General features: G+C 49.0%; 1 protein-coding gene across 2 annotated transcripts in view; it reads left to right on the top strand.

The window, feature by feature from the left end:
• Positions 1–22180, top strand: part of CLIC5 (chloride intracellular channel 5) — a 160173-nt gene that overhangs the window by 126695 nt on the left and 11298 nt on the right. The window lies entirely within an intron of this gene.

Here is a 22180-nt window from a genome sequence, read left to right as displayed (position 1 = left end):
CTGACTCATTTGCGCATTTCAGGGCTCCGGCATTTCTGCTGTTCCTGGGAGCCCACCCCCTTCATGGCCCTTTGTGCCGGTCTCTTCTCCTGCCTTGAGCTAGATGCCACGCATTTGTTCCTCCCCTGTCACCATAGCTTGGCCACCCCCACCCCTGCCCTTTTCCTTTCTTTTTCCTTCCCTTCACCCTTATCCCTGAGTTCCGGTCTACTGGGTCCAAAAGTTCTGAGGCTTAGCAAGCCAGAAGCCAAGGCAGAGAGTAACACCATGGTCCACCCCATGCGGCCCCCTAACCTGGAAGACGGTCCACACCCCTCTCGGCTTTATCCCAGCTGTGGCAGGCAGCCCCTCGTGACAACTTCAGCAAGAGACCCCCGGCCTCCTCCGACATGCCTTCCTATACCACTTTCCCATTTTTCTCTCTGGATCTTCAGCTCTGCATCTATTTCTTCAATGTCCTGTCTTCAGATTGGCCCTTACATGTTTTCAACTTTTTTTTTTCTCTTGAAAAAAGCCTTCCCTCCCTCCCCTCTGGCCCACCCAATACTTCTCAGACCCCAAATATACAAGGGCCATGGCTTGTTCCTTTCCTGCCCTCATGACATCAACGTGTGAAAAAACCCAATACTGTGACATCGTCTGCATGCTGGGTCATCTCTCCACTCCCACAGTGGATACAGGGACAGCTATTCAAAATTTCCCTGTTTCACACAACATTAAAAGTCCTCAGCTACTGAGACCCAGACCCAATCCAGGGGAGCCATCCCCAGCTAGTACACGAGAGAATTCCCCCCCCAGTTTGTACACACAGTCATTTATTCACTCAACAAACAGATGGCATGGAGTGGCCACAAGTCAAAGCTAATGTTTCAAGAGCTTTTCTTGAGCCACCCTGGGTGGCTCCGTCGGTTAAGCGTCCGACTTCGGCTCAGGTCACGATCTCGCGGTCCGTGAGTTCCAGCCCCGCGTCCGGCTCTGTGCTGACAGCTCGGAGCCTGGAGCCTGCTTTGGATTCTGTGTCTCCCTCTCTCTCTGACCCTCCCCCGTTCATGCTCTGTCTCAAAAATAAATAAACATTAAAAAAAAAAATTTAAAGAGCTTTTCTTGTATGCCAGGCACTGTACTAGGTTCTAGAGTTGTGAAGACAGATGAGACAAAGTCATTGCCATCAGTGAGCTAACCAGGGGCTGTAAAACATATAAACAGGCGATTGCTGGCCGGGGTTGGAATTCTAGGTCTGCTGTGTCTAGCTACACAACCTCACTAGAGAGACTTCTCTCAGAGCCTCTGTTTCTGCATCTGTGAAATATACTTTTTTTAAAAAATTTTTTTAACGTTTATTTATGTTTGAGACAGAGAGAGACAGAGCATGAACGGGGGAGGGGCAGAGAGAGAGGGAGACACAGAATTGGAAGCAGGATCCAGGCTCTGAGCCATCAGCCCAGAGCTAGACGCGGGGCTGGAACTCACGGACCGCGAGATCGTGACCTGAGCCGAAGTCGGACGCTTAACCGACTGAGCCACCCAGGCGCCCCGAAATATACTTAATAATACTTTCAATGTCTTCATTGCCACAGAAGGCAATTAATAGCATATCCCAGGTTTGTAATGCAGACTCATTTGCTTTATCAGTCGGTGCCTGTAAATCCTTTAGCACCATGCCTGACCCGTGGTAAATGCTCATTGAATGTTCACTTTGGGTCTCGCTGCTAATTGAACAAAATGAGACCAACACGAATATCAGCATCAGATGCTACCGCCTTAGCTCATACTCTCGCTACCCGCAACCAGCACGTTCAAATCCCCGGCTCGTGTCAGCTCATTTCCACTTGTTTCAGTGTTTCCCATTTTCTTGTTGCATTTCCCTCCTCTCCGCAGGACACGTCAAAGAGGGTCCGTGAGCTGGCTCCACATGTTACACCTTTGGGATTGTTACGTTTGACCTCGAAGCCCTGGTCCTGTGCTCTGTCAGGTTGTCTATCACTGCTCAGCCTCCTCCTTCTGTCATCACCCGATCCTGGTCCCCTTGGTCTGCTGAGACCTGATTCCACCTCCACACCCTCCATGCTCCCTTTCCAAACTTGTTCTTCACGCCGCTTAAAGGTAGCACTGACTTCCTCATCAGAATGTCCCAAGACCCCCATGGAGTAAGGTCCTACGCGAGCTTACTTTCTTATCACTTGGGATCCCCACTGCCACCCTGGTTCGTGGGGGAACCAAGGACCCTACAGGCAACGGTGTGGTGGTTCCAACTTGCAGCCTCTGGCATCGGCTGCCTGGGGCTCAGACCCCAGCTTCGCCTCTCTTCTTGCTGGCCTTGTGACACTGGGCCCATCATATCAACTCTGTGTGCCTCGGTTTCTCATCTGTAGAATGGCACAATAATTGTACGTACCTCATGTTATATATAACTATATTATTTTGATTACAATTACACATAGTTAAGTCCATGAGTGAGAAGAGGGAGCACTAGGGACAACATGAATGATCACCCATACTTATGGGAGGGCAGCGAGAGAGGAGTCAGGGAGGAAGGTTAAGGTCTAGCCATGGAGTAAAGAAGAAAGCTAGGAAGGGTAGAAGATGGAAAAGATGCTGAAGATGAGGAAGGAAAGTTTGTTTTTTTGAAGTTTATTTTTTTATCTTGAGAGAGAGAGTGAGCAGGGGAGGGGCAGAGAGAGAGAGAGAGAGAGAGAGAGGGAGGGACAGAGAATCACAAGCAGGCTCCACACTGCTAGTGCAGAGCCCGATGGCAGGCTCAAACCCACGAACCATGAGATCATGAGCTAAGTCAAAATCAAGAGTCCGGACGCTTAACGGACTGAGCCATTCAGGCACCCCCGTTTGTTTGCTTTAAGAGTGATCCGTGGTATGAAATGCTGTGCACAGGGTCACGGGAAGCCTCGTTGTCGCACACAGCTGCCTGGAGCAGTCCTTGGGCGGCTTCTCTGGATATATCCCCTTGGCCTGCAGCTGCCCATGTCTCAGATCCTACACCACCAGAGAGGGTCCGGGCTGGCCAGAGGAGCAGGGCCCTTCTCCTTTGGCGGGGAGGGGAGGTCTGCACAGGAGGAGACCATGGGGGAATGGGATCCAGAGCTCACCGGGAGGGAGCGCTCGTGGCCTGAGAAAGGACATCTCAGGATGGAGAGAGCAGCACTGGGCTTGGATTCGGCTGTAGGAGCCCCTGCTCTGAGCCCCTGCACGGTGCATTTTCAATCCAGCAGGGGCAAGTAGCTGGTTCAGTATGGAAGGTTTACAGCAGAAGGACCAGGGGAAGGCGCCAGCTTTGGCCATCTGGTCTTCGGCACACCTGGTGACCCACCTGGTGGTGAGGTGTGACCAGCGGTCAGCTCTGTCCCCACCCCGATTGCCATGCTGCTTCCCCGAGAGGCAGAGTGCAGCGGTGGCCTGGCCTCCACCTTCAGCAGCGCTTGGGCCTACATCACTCACGTCCTCCACCTCTCTCTGCAAGTGTTGCCTCCTGGACTTACTGCTCTCACCCTCCTCTGAGATGCCACCGCCACACGTGGAGGTCCGGTGACCTGGCGGCAGCCCCAACCCACAGCTCTGGCTCTTTGGCTCCCGTACCCCATCCTGCTCCGGCACCATGCCACGGGGACATCGCTGCCTCTCTGGTTGTCCCTTCCCTTGAAGGGTTTTTTTTACACCCTCCTTAAACCTGTCTCCCTCACTCTGTCTTCTCCAAGAGGACCTGGGCTTTTCTCTCTGAATACCCACCCGTCTTCCCTTTTGCATTCTGAACCTTCAGACTGCCATTTCAAGACTCTAAAAATCTCTGCCCAACCCCTGGGCTTTCAAGAAACTCATTTTTGCTACTTCCCTAATCTGGGGGTAAAATACTATATTTAAAAAAAAATTTTTTTCTAACATTTATTCGTTTTTTGATAGAGACAGAGTGTGAGTGGGGGAGGCGCAGAGAGAGAGGGAGACACAGAATCCGAAGCAGGCTCTGGGCTCTGAACTGTCAGCACAGAGCCTGATGCGGGGCTCGAACTCATGGACCGTGAGATCATGACCTGAGCTGAAGTCGGACGCTTAAGCAACTGAGCCACCCAGGCACCCCAAAATACTCTATTTTTAGTTTACTTTTTCACAACTTCCCTTTTTCCTTATGCTTTATCCTATTAAGTCTACAGGTTTATTTCACTTTCTGTATATACTGTGCATTCTAGGCGATTGACAGGAGGGTCTAATATGCATCTTTAATTCTCTGTTAGTCACTATTTAAACAATTTTTTTTTAATGTTTATTTATTTTTGAAGGAGAGAGAGACAGAGCAAGAGCAGGGGAGGGGCAGAGAGAGAGAGGGAGACACAGAATCTGAAGCAGGCTCCAGGCTCTGAGCCATCAGCACAGAGCCCGATGCGGGGCTCGAACTCATGAACCGTGAGGTCATGACCTGAGCTGAAGTCAGACGGACGCTCAACCAACAAAGTCATCCAGGGCGCCCCTCGTGTTATATTGTTAGGTACTTTTCCCCATTTTGTTTTTGCACGGAGAGGGAGCAGACATGTGTATGCACGTGGACTAAGACAATCCATTATTTCTCCTGTTGCATTCACATCACACCTCCCATCTCCAGTCTCGTGCACGTGCCCACTTCCACGGGACTCTCTCCCCTCCTAAGGGGTGTACAAAGCCTCACACCCCGTCTCTTTTATCTCGTCCACACCTCCTGTGAAGCCTTATGGCTTTCCCCAGCCACATTTGCATATTCCTTTTTTAACTCCTCTAACGCATACTCATCACTTTCTGTGCCGAATGGTGTTTTTCCCAATTTGCATGATTTCCGGCTTTCAAGGCTTCCTCGGAATCCCCTCGTCTCTTCCTCCGTCAAGTGTAGCATTTTCTTCTATTTTTGTGTCTGTGTTTCTTCCCTCCGATGAGCTGCCTCGTTATCCTCAAATGTATACTCCACTTGCTCAGGAGAGACTTCATAACCGCTCCCAGAGCCCATGCCCAGCAGAGCAGCACAGCAGAACGAGGTGAGAAAGAAAAACAAGGCGGGGGGCACCATAAAACAGAACTCAGGGTGAGCTTAAAACAGCCAGTTCCGAGAGCCGCACACACACGCAGACCGCAAATCTGGCACTAAACCTACCAGCGGACAAAAGGCAGAAGGGACCCCCGGTCAGCTACAGTTGGGTTCTCCCAGGAGACAAAAACCTACCAACCTCCCGGAAGAATGACAAATTTTATTGATTTGAGGACTCCGGGCTTGGCGGAGCTGTTAGTTTCATTTACTTTGACCTTTGGCCTCCTTTGATTTCCCTTTCCTTTGTCTGTAGACAAAGCTGTCGGGTCTCTTCCCTGCAGGCATTGGCCCCACCTTGCCCCTGCCCCCGACCCTGCTGGTGTGTATTACCCCTGCGATGTATTTTCTTTTTTTTTTTTTTTTTTCCCTCTCCTCTCTTGAGGAGCAGGAGAGAACTCTTTGCAGCCTCAGGCCTGTGTCACCAGCTTGCCTACTCTGTTCCATCGCAGCCTGTGTGTTTTTATCCTCACTCTCAGGCTCCTGGGCTGTGTTTGCAGAGACGGGCCCCTTTCCACTCATGCAAGACCCTGTGCGGTCCTAATACTCTTCCTAAAGTACTTGTCCTAATAAAATACGTCTGACTTCCTAAGCAAAGTCCTAAACGCCTTCCCCGGGTACCTGTGATGTGCTGGATAGAGTGCTCTGTGTTCAGAGTAGGGTTTCACACGGGAGACTGAGCTGGTGCCCTCGTTAAGTTATAAGCGTAGTGGCCGTCGTCTTCCAAACGCAAGATCAGATGTCGAACAAATTGCCCTCATTGAAAATAATCAAATTAGAAGAAATTGGTACTGTCCCAGAAAATCCAGGACACATGTCCCCAAATGAAAAGCACCTGTTTGGGGCTTAGCCTTCTGTTCTCCCTCCTCCCCAACCCCAAATCCAAACCTGGCTGCCCCGCCACGGAGGGAGGGGGAGTATATCACGGCTTCCTTCTGCCGCCTCCTGGCCCCAGATTCTTGGCTGCAACACACAAGTTGCCGTTAGTTAGCCGCGGAGTTCTCTGAGCCGCTGTCGTGTGTTTACGAATAAGGGCGAGGGTTTCCTCCTTCCTGAGGCTCCTGTCAGCGGCTTCACTTCCAGGGACCTGGAAGCAAGCAGTGGGCTCTCCAGGTTGATTCTGAGAAAATGGGCAATCCAAAACCACGTATCAGGAAGAGGACCCCTAGAATGTCCCGGAAAACTCTGCGAGCTCATCTCATCGTTGGGATGACCAGTCCCACTTGACCGACGTGTGATTGAATATCGCCACAATATCAGTTGCTCCCATCCTGCCCCCCCCCCCCCCTTCCCTTCATCTTCCCCCAGAGCCCTCACGGAAATGTGACCAAGCCACCTGCACCTGCTTTCCCCGCCTCTTCCTTCCGTCAGGCCCGAATCTTTGAATTGTCCGGTCTTCTCTTCTAAGAGGTGATGGGGTGGGCCATCCATGCTCCTGGCTGACGCTGGTGGAGAAAGAATCTGTTTGCAACACTGGAAATTTTTCCTTCCCTTGCCATGTCCCCCGTGGTTTGTGTCCCCACGAGCTCATTCCTGTCCTTCCACCTCACAGCCTGCCCGGCTGGCTGACCACACCAGCAGACGGGCTCGCCCTGTAGCCACTGTGCACGCGCCTCCCCATCCCCGTGGCCAAGTACCTGCTTCCTAACATCTACCCGTCACTCCCTTAGACCATCTCCATTTGATATATGGAAATTGAGGCTCACAGGCGCCACCCCGATGTTAAGAAACTTGCCATTAAAATTGTAGAAAGGGCTCCCAGCAAAAGAAGTGAGCGTCCCCTCCATGGAAAGGTACAAAAAGCGGCCAGACTTTTGAGGTGGGAGCTGCCTCATCTAAGGTGTCATCTAGGATAAGACCTTACTGTTTTAACTACCTGTGAGAAACAATATGCTTAACATTGTGATTGTAAGAAGCAGTATGACTTCAGAGATGTCAGGTGTGAAAAAATGAAACGTGGTACGTAGGCTATTCCCAGAAATGCTGGTGGAAAGAAAATGACCTGAGGTCAGCATTACTTCCGGATCCCTCTAGGCTAGCTGTCCTAACTCCACGTCCGGGAACGTGTCCGTGGTGGCTGGAAACAGGTAGCACTTACCCCTTGGGTTAGGGTTCGGCACACGTTTTCTGGAAAGGGTCAGATGATAAATTCTGCAGATTTTTCCAACACTGTGGGCTGTCACAACTGCTCAGCTTCGCCTTTGGAGTGAGAAAGCGGCCACAAACAACACGTAAGCAAGTGAGTGTGGCTGTGTTCCAGTACAGCTTTGCCTACGGACACTGACCTTGAATTTCTCGTCATTTGCAGGGGTCATGAAGCGTTATTCTTCTTTTGAATTTTTCCAACCATCCCCAAATGTGAAAACCATCCTTAGCTTGAGGGCAGTGCAAAAACACCCAGTGGGCTGAATTTGGCCCCTGGACTATACTTTGCTGACCTCTGTCTCAGGTAGTCTCAGATTACAGTAGCCAATTCTCTTAACTTCTATACTTCTCAGCCTCCTCGTCTATAGTAGGGAGATTATAATAGTGTTCTTTCTTGTAGCGTGGTCTTGTTAATTGAATGAATTAATGCATTAAAGCCCTTAGGGCAGTTCCCAGCACACCATGCGCACCAATATACAATAGCTAAAGCTGCCACAACCGCTGCTGCTAATTTCACAAATCCTCTCCCAAATTCCCTCGTGTCCACTCTCTGGATTGGGTAGCCCGGCTTTCGCTGTGATGTAGAAGCATGTGCTGCCCTCTTCTGGCGGTTGGAGGAATCAGCGCCAGAGAGGGCTAATCCTTTTTAGCCTAAGGATTTTCAAGCATCCTCTGCATAGAACACAGTTATGCCCAAACTGGGGGTTCAAGACGAGGCCCAGGTCTCCCTTGGGGATTCAAAGCCATCTTCCCTTACACCCAGAGCAGGGCATGTCCACCAGACCCAATGGATCCTCCAGAGAGGTCGTTGGTCACCTGGTAACTTACTGTCCTGGTCGCATCTTTCTCCCTTCGCTCTTCCCCTTCCGCCACCTTCGGTGTTTACCGTTACGAACCTCCTTGACCTAAAATGGGAAAATATTTGAAAGGATTCAAAGCCGTCTGGGAGGACTGTTAGCCCAGAACTAACAAGCCTCTTATCAAAGGCCCTGTGCTTTCTCCCAAAGCGTCCTGAAAGCCAACTACTCTTGGGAGTGAGGGTTGGGGAGGTGATGTGGAACGTTTCTCTAGATTCCCCAGGATGTGGCGAGCCATGTTTAAAAGAGCGTGTGTATTTATTATTCCAAGCCACTTCAATCACAAGGTGATTATTTCCCCCTCCTCTTCCTCCCTCCCAACCCTCAGCCCCATATCCCGGTGGGCCCAGTCTTTCCAAGGGGATGGGCACGGCCCCTCCTCCCATTCAATGTCATGCTCTGAGGGGAGAGCTAAGGCAATGGGAAGAAGGCAGGAATGTGAGTTCTAATTAGTCCACTGAGAACGAGGAAGCCAGTGGGGTTCCATGTCTGTTCTGTCAGAAACACCGACCTATTCTTTGGAGAAAGGTAGCTATGTCCCAACTCGGGACAACTGGTTCCCTGGAAGAAGACCTCAGCCCAGGCTGTTATCATGGTGGAGGCTCCTGGGTGGTCCCCAGACCACCACAGCGGTGAGGATAACGAGGTGACTGTCTTGCCACTTCCTCGTAAAGCAGCCATTGCTGTCTCATTTCAAAAACGCCTCTGGTCATAAAGGAACCCTTCAGGCTGCCTTCCTTGGCCACCCCTGCGTGCAAGTAGCCAACTCGGGATATTTTGTTTGTTTGTTTGTTGGGTTAAAGTTTTGCTTTGATTAGCATTCTTAACAAGGAAAAACAAATAACCTAGGCTCAGTGGGACCCACGTCCGAGGCTTGGCACGTCCTGCATAGATGTGCCCCCTCACAGGCGGTGGGGTCCTTGAGGCTTAGAGCAAGAGGGAGGGGAAGGCGTGAGTAGTTCCTTCTGGCACCTCCCAGAAGTTGCCCAGAGGATTCCTCCAGAGGGTCTTTGATTTGGTTCATTATTGAGGCGGATGCTGGCCATTTATAATTTAGCAAATTTTGCTTCTGAAACGAATTTCTGGAAGGCGGTTGGCGGTGGGGTTGCATGTGGACGGGGCCCGCTCGGGGAGGGGGCGGGGGAGGGGGGCAGGGGCCGGGTTGGGGGGGGGGCAGGTCCTGTGTGGGTGGGCGCATTCATTAGTGCAAGGAGCCCGTGTTCGCTGTGTGGGCTCCCCGGCCGGAGTGGAGGGGAGTGGAGACCACCAACACCATTCCATGTGGTGGAATTTCCCGCCGTCTGACCAGAACGAGTTCGCCTGGCCTGGCCTGGCCTCAGATCAAGGCCTGGGGAATAAAGGAACATTAAATGACTAATTTGAACGCGAGTTAAATGCTCTTTCACCTCTGGCTACCGTTACCTCATCCTGTGCAACCGACACCTCTTGTCTTTGTGCAGTTTATACGGGGGAGCTAAATACGTTTCTCTCTCTCCACACACACACGGACACACACACAGACGGCTCTTGTGTGTTCTGATATTTCCAGGTACTAGCAGAGGCCTTTACATACTTCCTTAAATAAACAGGACGTGTATCCGTTAATCTGAAAAATGTGCTTGCATGCGAAGTTGTGTTAGCGAGAAGACTGGACACGGGTCTAACAGCTGTACTGTTAAGCATAACGGTGTGTAGGCCTCAGAAGTGCGGCAGTGTGTGCGTAAGTGTGTCCGCACTTCATTGTGTGTGTTCGAGACACAGAGAGAGACAGAGCATGAGCGGGGGAGGGGCAGAGAGAGAGGGAGACACAGAATCCGAAGCAGGCTCCAGGCTCCGAGCCGACAGCACAGAGCCTGACGCGGGGTTCGAACCCACAAACCGTGAGATCATGACCCGAGCCGAGGCCGACGCTCAACCGACTGAGCCACCCAGGAGCGGCTCAGGAGTACTCTAGTTGGTTATGCAATGTCTGTACTCATAACCTCTCCTCCGTCATTAGAACGTAGCTCTGAGGGGAAATTCTCTCTCCTCTGTTGACTCTTGTTGGAGAATGGCTCTGGGGAAATTAACAGCTAGACTGGGTTTCCCCATTTTGGGGAATGACAAGATGTGAAATCCAGGTGGCGTATTAAACTTTCTCTCGCAAACTTCAAACACCTCAATCATAAACTCTCCTTGCCAAATTGGTCACTATCTCGTCCAGGCAGGATGGACAACGTTCTCTCTGTTTCACACAGGAAAAGTTGGGGTGTGGAAAATTTGTTCCAGAGACATGAGGGAGCCATGATGGTCATGGGACAAACCAGGCATTTCTCAGCTTTGAAACTCTTTTGCGGGGCGCCCGGGTGGCGCAGTCGGTTAAGCGTCCGACTTCAGCTCAGGTCACGATCTCGCGGTCCGTGAGTTCGAGCCCCGTGTCGGGCTCTGGGCTGATGGCTCAGAGCCTGGAGCCTGTTTCCGATTCTGTGTCTCCTTCTCTCTCTGCCCCTCCCCCGTTCATGCTCTGTCTCTCTCTGTCTCAAAAATAAATAAACGTTAAAAAAAAAATTATTTAAAAAAAAAAAAAAGAAAAGAAACTCTTTTGCTACAGACTAAGTGATGCTGAAGCATGGGAACTGAAGCCAAGGGGTTATAAATGCAGTTTGGTATTCTGAATTTATCAGTTATTTAGATAATTCGTTGAGGGGGTGCGGAAGGTTGCCACACAGCACTTTGACTTTAAAACTCCTAACTTTCTGTAAAAATCTGCCCTAGAGCGCTTTCCGGAGGGCACCCCACACCCCCTCAAGCCCATGCGTGAGTTTTGCCTGAGTAGCCCCATGAGCTAAAGAGACACATTTAGGACTTATGTGCCCAGTGTTTGTTTGCCGTGTTATTCAGGTCATTTTTAACTTGAATGCACGTTTGAATCCCCTGGGGTTTTGGTAAAATACTGATAATGACACAGTGGGTCTGGGGTGAGGCCTGAGGGCTCCCAGATGATTCAGTGTTGATGGTCCAGGAGGGAGCTTTGGGAAGCAGGGTTCTGACCAGCAGTCTCCATGAGGACACGTGCTGTGTGCGTCTCACTAGTTACTGTCTCGAGAGCCCAGCTCAGCATCTGGCCCACAGCCAACGTTTGTGAGCTGAATGAACGCATCGTCTCCCAGACACTTCAAGAGGCACCTGTGCTGTCTGCTCGGGTACCCAAGAGACGTTCGATAAAAGGGTCTACCCTGCCTCGTCAATGTCACGGCCATTTCCTCCATCTGCTTCCTGTTCCAGCTTTACCTGTAAGCCTGTCCCATATCCCCTGCCCTCCATTCTCGTGGCTACGTTTGAAACTTCCCAGCGTCTGCTTGGTTGATTCTGTCCTTTGACCAGAACTCTCTCTGAGCTGAAAATACATAATGCTCGGATCACCTTTGTTATGTTAAATGCAGCCTTATGGGGGGTGGGGGGGTGGGAAGAACCACATTTAAAACCAATCAGTAAGAACAATCTGACCCACGTTTTGTTTCTGTTTTGGGGACCTCAAAGACAGGTTTTACTCAACACTTTGTCTACGCCTGGCCCTGGCCTCAGTCCTCCCTGTGTCACCGGGCAGAGAGGGGCAGGTTGGTGGGGACCTGTCCGCATTTGGCTCTGATGCACCCCCAGGAGGGCATGCCAGGCCAAACAAGTGAAATCCCTTCATCCATCACCGAGAGACTGAGGGCTACCATTACACAAAGAAAAGGAACCATTGTAGGCCCTCTAACGAGATAAAGCAGTTGCATAAGCATATAGACACATATAGAGTTACATTTTAGGGGCCCTCACCTTTCCTCAGACCCTACTGAATAGCTCATTCTTTCAACAAACACTTATTCAGTACCGGGCACTGCACAAGGTGCTGGAATAATAATGTAATAAAGAAATATTGACGATATCTACGTGAATTGGCAAGGGCAGTGCTTAGCCACATATAATAGAAACCTGATTACAGACACCAAAGCAAATATTTATTTTATTTTACTTAGCAAAAACCTACATAGCATTTTACTGTGTGCCATGCCCCGCTCTAAAGCACTCTTTCTAAATGTTTACTTCTTAATCAGAGTTTGCTTTTCTCACATAACAAGAAGGCCAGAGAGTAGAGAGGTCCAGGCAGTTGTAGCTGCTCATAGAAGTCATCGATCTAGATCCTTGGAGCACTGATTCTCTACCGTTAATGTGTGACTGTCATTCTCATGTCACAATATAGGTACTCCACTTCCAGACATTGCGTCCGAGTTCCAGGCAAGGGCAGCTGTGTCGGTCTTTTCTCGCCCAGAAGCCCATCCATAAATTTCCACCTTGATCTCATTGGTCATAACTTGGTCATTTGGCCTTCTCTAGTAAAAGCCTGGGAACATAAGTATTTTTGACTGGGCACGTGACTACGAAGAAATCTGGGTTCTTTTAGGTACCAGGAAGGTGAGAGTGAATTTCTCCATACAATTCATTTTCAACAGAAGGGGATTTAAAACACACACACACAAAACTACCGTGAAAATATCTGATCTGGCCATGCCAAAAACAAACAAACAAAAACTAGTATTTCAAATTCTCTGTTGGGGTTAACCAAATCTGAATCATTACCCCACGTAGATTTTAAGAAACAGAAATGTAAAGTTGCATACTTAATCTGCAACACTCTTACCTCAAACTTTAGAAGATGCAAGTTAAAGTCGTGCAACTAAAGCTTCTCCCCGCAGATTGTAAGCCGTGAGGGGGCAAGTGGGGGCACCCAGAGGACTCCTCTGAGCAAGGGCGGGGGAGGGTGGGTATTACTGTGGTATATCTGGGGAATTCTGCAAAATATCACTCGCCCCCAACCCCTGCTGAACTTACCCTCTAAGGTTGCCCTGTTGCATGACTGTCAGGAACAAGGCTCACTCTGGTGGGACTGTGGTTACGACAGCAGAGTCAGAGTGAAAGGGCCAGCTGAAAACTCAACAAAAGACTGCGTAAATCATCTGGGGTGGCTTCCTCAGGGTGGAGGACAAGTCAAGCACAATGTTTACCAAGCAGGCTTTTTTTTCTTGCAATTCTAAGAACTCACCAGCTTTTTTGTATGCTTTGTTTCTTACACATCAGCAGCCTCACGCCTTGCCCATAAGAACCACACGCCGAGAGACGAAGGTAGTTCTAAGTCTCCTCCAGGTATCCCCCATGGCAATCCTAACAAGGTGTCCCTTGTTATGATCTCTGTTTTGCAGAGGAGGAAACTGAGGCACAAGAGGTGAAGCAGCCCACCCAGGTTAGTAAATGGCCGAGCGTGGATCCCCACGCAGGCAGCTGGTCCCGCAGTTGTGCACCTGACCTGTATACATGAGACATTGAAATAATTCATTATTTAACATGCACGTAGTGCTGAGTTTTCAAACAAGAGTAGGTAGGTCATTTAGGAAACGGTGATCAAATCGGTTCATAAACCACGGAACAACTACCGTGTGGGTTTTCCAAATATACTACACAACCCCCAGCTTTACTTGGGGAGTTGTGACTCAACATCCGCGAGAGGCGAGGGACACCAAACCTGGCCCACCCACAGAGGGCGCTGGAGAGTGACGTATTAACAACTGAAAGAATGGGCGGCTGGGGGAGAGTTTCCAGACAGGATAGTGACAGAATGACAGAAACCAGTAATTATTTAAATTTAGAGCTGTGGTGGCTGCGTGACGATTCTTAAATTTGTCAATGGCTCTTCTACAAAAGATGTGGGCATTGGAGGATGAACTAAATGTGGCTAAGTCACTTCAGCCTGAGCGTTTGCAGGGAGCGTTGAGAAAGAACATGCCTAGGTCCCAACGCTGGACCGAGAAAGCGTCTCCCTTGACTCGTTCATTCCCGATGTTCGATGTTCGAACATGAGGGCTGAACATGAATCTATGGCCTGATAGTTAAAAATAACCTGTTACAAAGTAGCCATAAAAATCTAACAGTTTTCAGCCTGATTCAGTCTGCTACATAAACTACAACCAGCATTAATAGCTTCAGTCAGCATTTATGTCGTTCTTTCTATTAGCACAATGGTTTTTACAACCATTTATGAGTTTCTGGAAAGCCTAATAGAAAACACACATGCATGTTATACGTGTTCGCTGTGGAAGATGCAGTTTCCGCTGCTTAAGGACAGGCCAGGAGGGGTCGCCACCGCCCCGTGGCTGAAGCCTGGGCAGGGCTCCAACGGGGACCACATTCTCTCTGGGTTGTTGCAGCCAGCTCGCACCCTCCCCGGGAGTTTCTGAAGCTTCCTCTTTCCACTGGCCCCAGTCTTTCTCTGTCTCTCTTTCTCTTCCCGTTGATAAGTTATCACTGGGGGGAGCCTGCAGGGTACAGACTATGTACACAAAAGGAAACTTAAATTTGAAGACATAAGTGATCATCTTTCTTTTCAAAGGTACTGTGGCTTTTAGATTTAGAAAATTATGTGAAGCTGGAAGTGTCTATATTATGCATACCTCCCTTCCTACGTAAAAACAATATCTTATGAAAGGCATGCCAAAAAGTCCTAAATTCTTTACCATGCTGGTTTTTTTTTTTTTTAATATGTATTTATTTTTGAGAGAGACAAAGTGTGAGCAGGTGAGGGGCAGAGAGAGAGGGAGACACAGAATCCAAAGCAGGCTCCAAGCTCTGAGCTGTCTGCACAGAGCCCGACGTGGGGCTCGAGCTCACGAGCCATGAGATCATGACCTGAGCTGAAGTCAATTGCTCAACCGACTGCGCCACCCAGGCGCCCCAACCATTCTGGTTTTTTAAACACAGCTAGCTAATTGCCAAAGCCATGCCTTGAAACACACACACACACACACACACACACACACACACAGTTCATTTGTTGTCGTGAGTCCTACTTCTAAACATGGGGGGCAGATATTGGGTTGATTTGCGGAACTGTATAAAAAAGATGATTCTTCACCATGATCCCCTCTAGGGCTTGGGGAAGAAATCGTACAGAGCATCTTGTCTCCTTCAAGGAAAAATCCCTTACTACCTTCAAAATACATCAAAGAAATCTATAAACCCATTTGCTTGGTGAATCTTTCCACCAAGGTGGGTAAGGGGCATCCTATAGTGTCCTATACCCCAGTCCACCTTATGGTAAGACCTGAATCCTGCCTTGGGACTAGAGAATCATTTACTGACCACTTACTGGAAAGAACCATGGGAGTTTGTCATTTAATTCACCCTCCCATTCAAGGCTGAAGTCTTTTCTAGAACAAACAAATAATACCCATGGCCGCATGAGCTAGACTCCTCTTAAGCTCAGCTGACATTGCAAGAGTGAACAGTAGGGAATCTGTTGAAGTTGCCATTGCATTTTGCTTTCTCATAAACCACTGTTTGTCTTTCCACCTTTCCTGTTTTCACCAGTGCCTAGAAACGGAGGCCTGGGAATTGCTTCCCACAGGGGAGCCCCTGGGTCTTTCACAGCTAGAGCCAATTTGACAACATCCTCCTCTCTGGCTATGAGGCCAAGTCTAGTGTTGGTCTCATGCCAAAGGTGGACATGAATTCTCCAAACTCTCAGACCAAGTAAGTGTGACACATCCCTGTAGCCTGATTTTTGTTAAGTCCCTTTATGCACCAGAGTCTGTAGAAGATGCTTTAACAGCAACTTGTGAATAACCATGATCAGTGCAGGATTCAAACTCAGATCTCTTGAAGAACAGAGTGGATGTGCAGACATTTCAGGGAAGCACAGTACAGGGCCACCAGCCCCTCTCTGTCCCTTCCCTGTTGATACCTGTGATGTGTTAACATACCCAGGGGACCCAGACACAGGAGAGTAGGGCTCACCAAGCCTGAAACAAACTTCCATTCCCATCTTCTACGACCCTGCTGCCTTTTTTTGACCCTGTGGTCGACGGACCAGGCGAAGATGATACTTTGAGAGACAGAAGGACCATGGGGACCCACTACCACTTACCTGCTATGTGTTCTAGACGGGTCGCTGTGGATCAGAGGGTGTGAACCTCGGTTTCCACCTGCTTATAATTTTGCCTTTCTGTGCCCATTCATACTTCATGTAACCCAACTATAACAGGGCTACATTTTCTGTCTTTAAGGACTTGGACAACACAGAAAAGCTCTAGGACTTCCAATTCCTTAAACTTGAAAGATGAATATAGATCTTTATGGAAGGTTTCTTGCGGGGGAGGGAACTACACTGCCCAGCCCAAAGCCAAATGTCCTAAGTACCCCTCTCCACCTTAGAGCATCCTTGTCCCTCCTTAAACAAGTCCTCTTTATGAGCATTTATGTTCCTGCCCACCCTACCTGCACCTCCTTTTTTTCCCACCACGGTAACTCTCCTGAGCCTTACTCCTGCCCCAGCCTCCTCCTCTTGCTTGGATCGTTGGCCCTGGACATCTTGTCTAAAGCCATATGACCTCACTGTTTCTAAAGAAAAGCTTCTTCCTCCAGAAGGGCGAGGGAGAGATGATATGACATTGTTATCATTTGATTTTGGGGGGTTCCCATCACATTATCATTCAGGTTTAAAACTATCAAATGTCAACAAAGTGTGGCCATCTTTGTGTTTTCTCTCCAAGAATATGTGATGGCCAGAGAAATCTCCTTTGTGGCCTCCCTCAAGCCACAGCTCTGCTTTGTCGTCGTTGTTGTTATATCGACATGATCTCGAAAGAGATGAAGAGAAACAACTTGATTTGGTCCTCCAGGTATTTCCCAATATCTAGATATTTCTTTCTTCATAGGCAAAACCCAAATGACTTTCTGTCTTTTCACCCAGATGTTCTGCTGTCACACAGACAATGTGACGGCATTGGCCCTGAGTGCAGACAAAGTTAGTATCTGTTGCTGAGAAATGACGGGAAGGGTCCTGGTAGGCTCGCTTCTCAGAGATAGTAACTCCTTCTGGATCCACTGATGGTCATTAACAGTACCAAGAACTCCCGTGGAAGTCAAGCCGTTAATAGAAGAACACAGATATTTTATCAAAGGAACTGAAGGTAGGACGTGAGGGAGTAGCCACACTCTTGATTCTAATCTGTCCTGAGGATCCACTGGCCCCGTGAGAGAGAAGAATTCTCCAGAAGGAATTCTAAGGAGGAAAAAAAAAAAAGGATTCACTATTTAGCTGCTGATTCAAACTAACATTTCCGTCAAGATAGTGGCCTCACAAGCCAAGCTGTTATCTCCGAATGTTCTCAATTCCTTTATCTCTCAGATTTAGCACATCAAGAACCGTATCTAGAGGACTTGACTCCTAGAGAAGTAGTCCGTGGTTGTTAGACTATTTGACCTAGGAAAACGTACAGGAAAGCCTTCCCCCTCCTGGCCCAGGGGATTTGGGGATGAAGGAGGAGAGAGAGGTAGAAGGGCCAGGGGCCTAGAGCTGTATCTGGGAAGCCACATGACACTTTGCTCAGGTAGTCTTCCAGGGCTTTGGAGGGAGCCCAACAGCCTACCTGTGACCACCACCCAAGGCTCAACATCCCCAGCCTTACTCTGGAAGGGAGTGGAGTGGAGGTTTTGCTGAGGAAACGGTAACTGAGCAGAAACGCGGGACCTGTGGTAGCTTCCTAAAGCCTTCCACCCACTAGATCCCAGGACCCCTCTCTCCCCAAGGCCGTGAGGTCACAGGAATCCTCCCACCCTCATTTACTCAGGGAGGAGAGCACAGGTGATGGAGACTTTCTGTAAGACTGAGCATTCTCCTGTCAAAGAGACTGAGAATTCTTTTTGAGAGACTATTTATTACATTGGACTATGTTGGAATCCAGAGTGGACTAAATTAAAGTTGTTGTTTTCCCATTACCCAGAGGTTGGGCCTTGTAAGGAAGGCAACAGCAGTGAAAAAGCAAACAAGGTGCAATCTCAGTACGTATCCTGGGAACAGTGTGCTTGTACATATGTGTGTGCCTTGGGAAAGTCTAGGACTCGCTTTCTTTTATCTGCTAAATGGGTATGAATAATAATGCCCATCTCAATAGCTTCATTGTGTACTTAGATGATAGGTCGCATAAACATCCCCAGTCTACTTCAGAAATTCAGCTAGTGCATTTCTTGCCGGTGCTGGATCAGAGCCATGAACGAGGCGCCGCGGGATAGATAGAGGGTCCCTTGGCCTGGGGCCAGCTCCCAGTAGCCATGATCTTCTTCTCCATGGGAGAGTGGAAGAGACGCCCATCCAGGCTGCAGCCGGTGATCGGAGGTGGTCCCCTGCTTCTTCCCTCTCTGCAAGTTCACATGCCAGAGAGAAAACACGCGTTAGGAGCTGAGGGTACAGGAACCTGGGCCCACAGAGCTGCTCCTGTCCTTTCAAAGACCACCTTTGACATCTGTTCCGCTCTAAGTGAGTTCTGAGCCCCAAAGAGTCTGCGTGGCTGCTTGCTGATACCCCCGCTGCACAAGGCGTGCCAGCAACGCAGGGTTGAGCCGTGCTTGCAAGAGCTTGCTGGAGGCTGAGCTAGAGTCTTGGCTCCCTAGTCCTCATTCAGCCTCCATGCCCTGGTAAGAGTATATTATTTTCTTAGCTCAAATTGCCGTTTCCAAGTCATTATTTCTCTACGACGAGAAAACAATATTGGTTCTTATGTAATATCAACCTCAATGAATCTGGAAGTGATCATGGAATGGGTGGATTTTTTTTTCCTCCTTAAAAAGGAGAAAAATAAATTTGAGATTGTTTGCATATGGCTGAGAATATTTATGAACTATTCCCCTTGCTTCCTCATCACATATTTTACCCAGCACATTTGTGTGTGGTACAGAATAAATCTTTACAGGAAGGGCGGGTGGAGAGGGCAGAAAGCAGTTAAAGGACTGGGTACCCGTCAAGTGCCTGGGACGTGGTTGGTCCTGGGTCTCAGGGTCCCCTGGCCTCAGGCTTATTTGCTGTGGTCTGAGGGTTGCCCCATCCTGCTGCTCAGAGGAAGTCTTTGGCAGGGAGGGTTCCAAATGCGAACACTGAAGGATTACCGTCTACTTGTCACTCTGGTTTCTCTTACGTCCCCTGCGCTGTTACCAGAAAGGTGAATGCCTGTGCTTTCATGACCTGGGTACCGTCAGCCGAAAGAGATAATTAAATTCTATGGATGCCAGATTGAGCCAGGGTCAGAGGAATAAGTTGGCAGGTAGGAGGGAAAAGGACTGGCAGAGAAGTTCTTGGTGCTGGCATCTGGTATTCGATAATAAGGGCAGTGCGTTAGCACAGACATGTTGCGTCTGTTTCCCTCTGGCCGTGCCCCTCACACAGCTCGTCACCAAGAAGGGTCCCAGGGGAGTGTAAGGGACTGGCTGTGGCTGTATGTTAAATCGGGAAGAGAAGCAAGGCTCGGGGCTGTTGATTCTCTCCTCCAGGGACCGGGCCTCAGAACTGGAGCTTCTGAGAATCTCTCACGGTCTGCCGCACCTTGGATTTTTGAGGAAAGTACTGGTGGCGAGTGTGGGGCCAGGGACAGAGCGCAGATGGCTGCCATATTTGGTATTGCAGTCATTAACTGCTGTCCCAGCATGGGGCAGGCGTGTCTGAGGCACTTTTCCCTGCATAATCTGAGCTAGTCCTCGCCCCGGCCTTACGAAGATTAGCGATCTTCCTCTCACAGTTGACATGAGAAAACGGAACCTCAGTGAAGTTGAGGAACTTGCCCAAGGTCCCACTTCTTGGTAAGTTCCAGGATCAGGGACGTTCCCAACACTTGCGGGGTCTGAAGCCAATGGAATAAGTACAAATAAGGAATCAAAAAAAAAAAAAAAAATCGAGCTCAAGGCCTTGGAAGGGGCCCATGTGATTAAGGGAACCGAAGCTTTCACCTCAGCAACGTCGCAGTAAATACACCCTGGGGAGGGTCAAAATTTAAACACAGGGTTAGCTCCAGGTCACGTGGCCCCTTCCCTGCTGCCTGGTCTCCTCTTCTTTCTACCACGGTTAGCACCAACTCCCCCACCCCCTTCACATTCCTGATCAAAATTACACAAACTCCAGTATGAAACTGAAGCTCCGAGGACATCCTCAGAACACGCCCACTTGGTATGTTACATACATGTCAGTTACAGGATAGGACAACAGCCTCGCCCACTGCCAGGCTTTATTCTTCCACCTCAAGAGCTCGTTGAGAGATAGTTGATACTTATCCAGAACCGCCCTCCCAAGGAGCTCCAGTTGCTGTGCTAGGCGGCTTTTGCAAATGTCATGATAGTTCCCACGCTGGGCAATTTGGGCACAGACTTCTGCAGTGGCCTGCTCCGGTCTCCAGCGGGCATTTTAGAAGTACAATCAGCAGTGTTTCATTTCCCATCATATGTCTCTTTCCCTTGCGTTGCTATCCATTGGTCAGACTTCAACAAGCACTCCTCTCTTTGACTTTTCCTATCTCCATTATCATCAAGATTTTGTCAGAATCTCCATAACTGAAAGGGAGGGAGGGATTTAAGGGAGCAGACAAACCCAATATAGATCACAAGTGCTTTGGTGGGGGTGGGGAGCATAATAACCATTGTTTGGTACCCACCCTCTGCTCCTGCCCTTGAATAGGCTTGCAGTCCCGTCCTCGTCTAGACAATTACTAAAGGGAATACAAGCATTTTTCCCAGCCCTGCTCACTATTCTCCCAAACTGGAAACACAAAGCAGATGATGAAGTACAAGTTCAAATGCCACACCAGGGAGAAGGAAGTATTGAGAAACCACGTCCAACCTCCAGCCTCTTTTCAACATTCCAGTAAGCGTTCAATTGATTTATCTTGGGCTGGTGTCATTTCATTGTCTCAAACAAAGGCCTTCTATGAAAAGACAAACTTGGGTTGAGGGAGGAGTGGCTAACAGAAGGCACATTTGGGAAAAAGTAAATAAGAGTACAGTCCTCTGGGCTCTTCCTCCAGAGGGAGCATCCCCCTTTCATCTGCTAGAATTAGCATCAAGACTGGCTGGTGACCCGACCCCTGTCCGCTTCTGTCCTCTGAGTTCAGGTGGCCAGTGTTCTGTGCCTGGAATAGACTATGAAGTTCTGGATGGAATGGTTCTGAGTGATAGTGACTTCTGGCTGTTCTTTTGTTTTTGTTTTTTTTTTTATTTTTTTTAACATTTTATTTATTTTTGAGACAGGGAGGGACAGAGCATGAAAGGGGGAGGGGTCAGAGAGAGGGAGACACAGAATCGGAAACAGGCTCCAGGCTCTGAGCTGTCAGCACAGAGCCCGACGCGGGGCTTGAACTCAGGGACCGCGAGATCATGACCTGAGCCGAAGTCGGCCGCTTCACCGACTGAGCCACCCAGGCGCCCCATCCGGCTGTTCTTTTGAATATTTTGTTCTGCTCTTGTGGCTAAATGAATTACTCGGCAAGAAATTACTGGGACAAGACTGCAAACGTCATCCACCACATGATCTTCCTTTGGACGTTCATTCTTTGAGCTGTGTCCGTGACAGGTTTCCACGCAGCTGTGACTGGGCATTTCTGGTACACTGGCCCTTCCATTTTGGACATCCCTGATTTTTAGAACAACCTTCTCTAGATTAAACTGAAGTATGGCTTTCTGGTATGCATTGGTCCTCTAGGGGCAACACCAAACAGGTGGTTTACTTTCCTATGTCAGGTCTTCCTGCAAACCTTGTCGCCTTCCCTTCTCAGGTTGGGTTCGTCAGTGCTTCCATGGTTAATGCTTCTGCAAAGTCTGGTGCATATCTCTGTCCTAGGGATTTTACGCAGTTGTTATTTACTTAGTCAGGAGCCCTTTCTACAAACTTATTATGTGGGTTGATTGTGGAATATTGGCAAAATATAGAGAAGCAAAATAGAAAATGAAAATTAACTGTCATTATTATATCTACTGGAGATAAGCACTCTAAAAACTCGGACGTATATCCTAATGGTTGTATTTCTATATTTATGTTTTTTCCACAAATGATTAGCTAGTATACATTGCTTGGTTAAAGTTTGCTTTTTCTGGGGCACCAGGGTAGCTCAGTCGGTGGGGTGTCCGACTTTGGCTCAGGTCGTGATCTCATGGGTCATGAGTTCGATCGAGCCCTGCATCAGGCTCAGTGCTGTCAGCACGCAGCCAGCTTTGGATCCTGTCTCCCCCTCTCTCTCTCTGCCCCTCCTCCACTTGCACTAATCTCTCTCAAAAATAAATAAATATTCAAAAG

This window comes from Herpailurus yagouaroundi, unplaced genomic scaffold (assembly GCF_014898765.1).
Source record: "Herpailurus yagouaroundi ecotype Mexico unplaced genomic scaffold, PumYag 139, whole genome shotgun sequence".
In the NCBI taxonomy this organism is placed as follows: Eukaryota; Metazoa; Chordata; class Mammalia; order Carnivora; family Felidae; genus Herpailurus; species Herpailurus yagouaroundi.
Note: the sequence above shows the minus strand (reverse complement) of the source record. Positions and strands in the feature narration are given on the sequence as shown.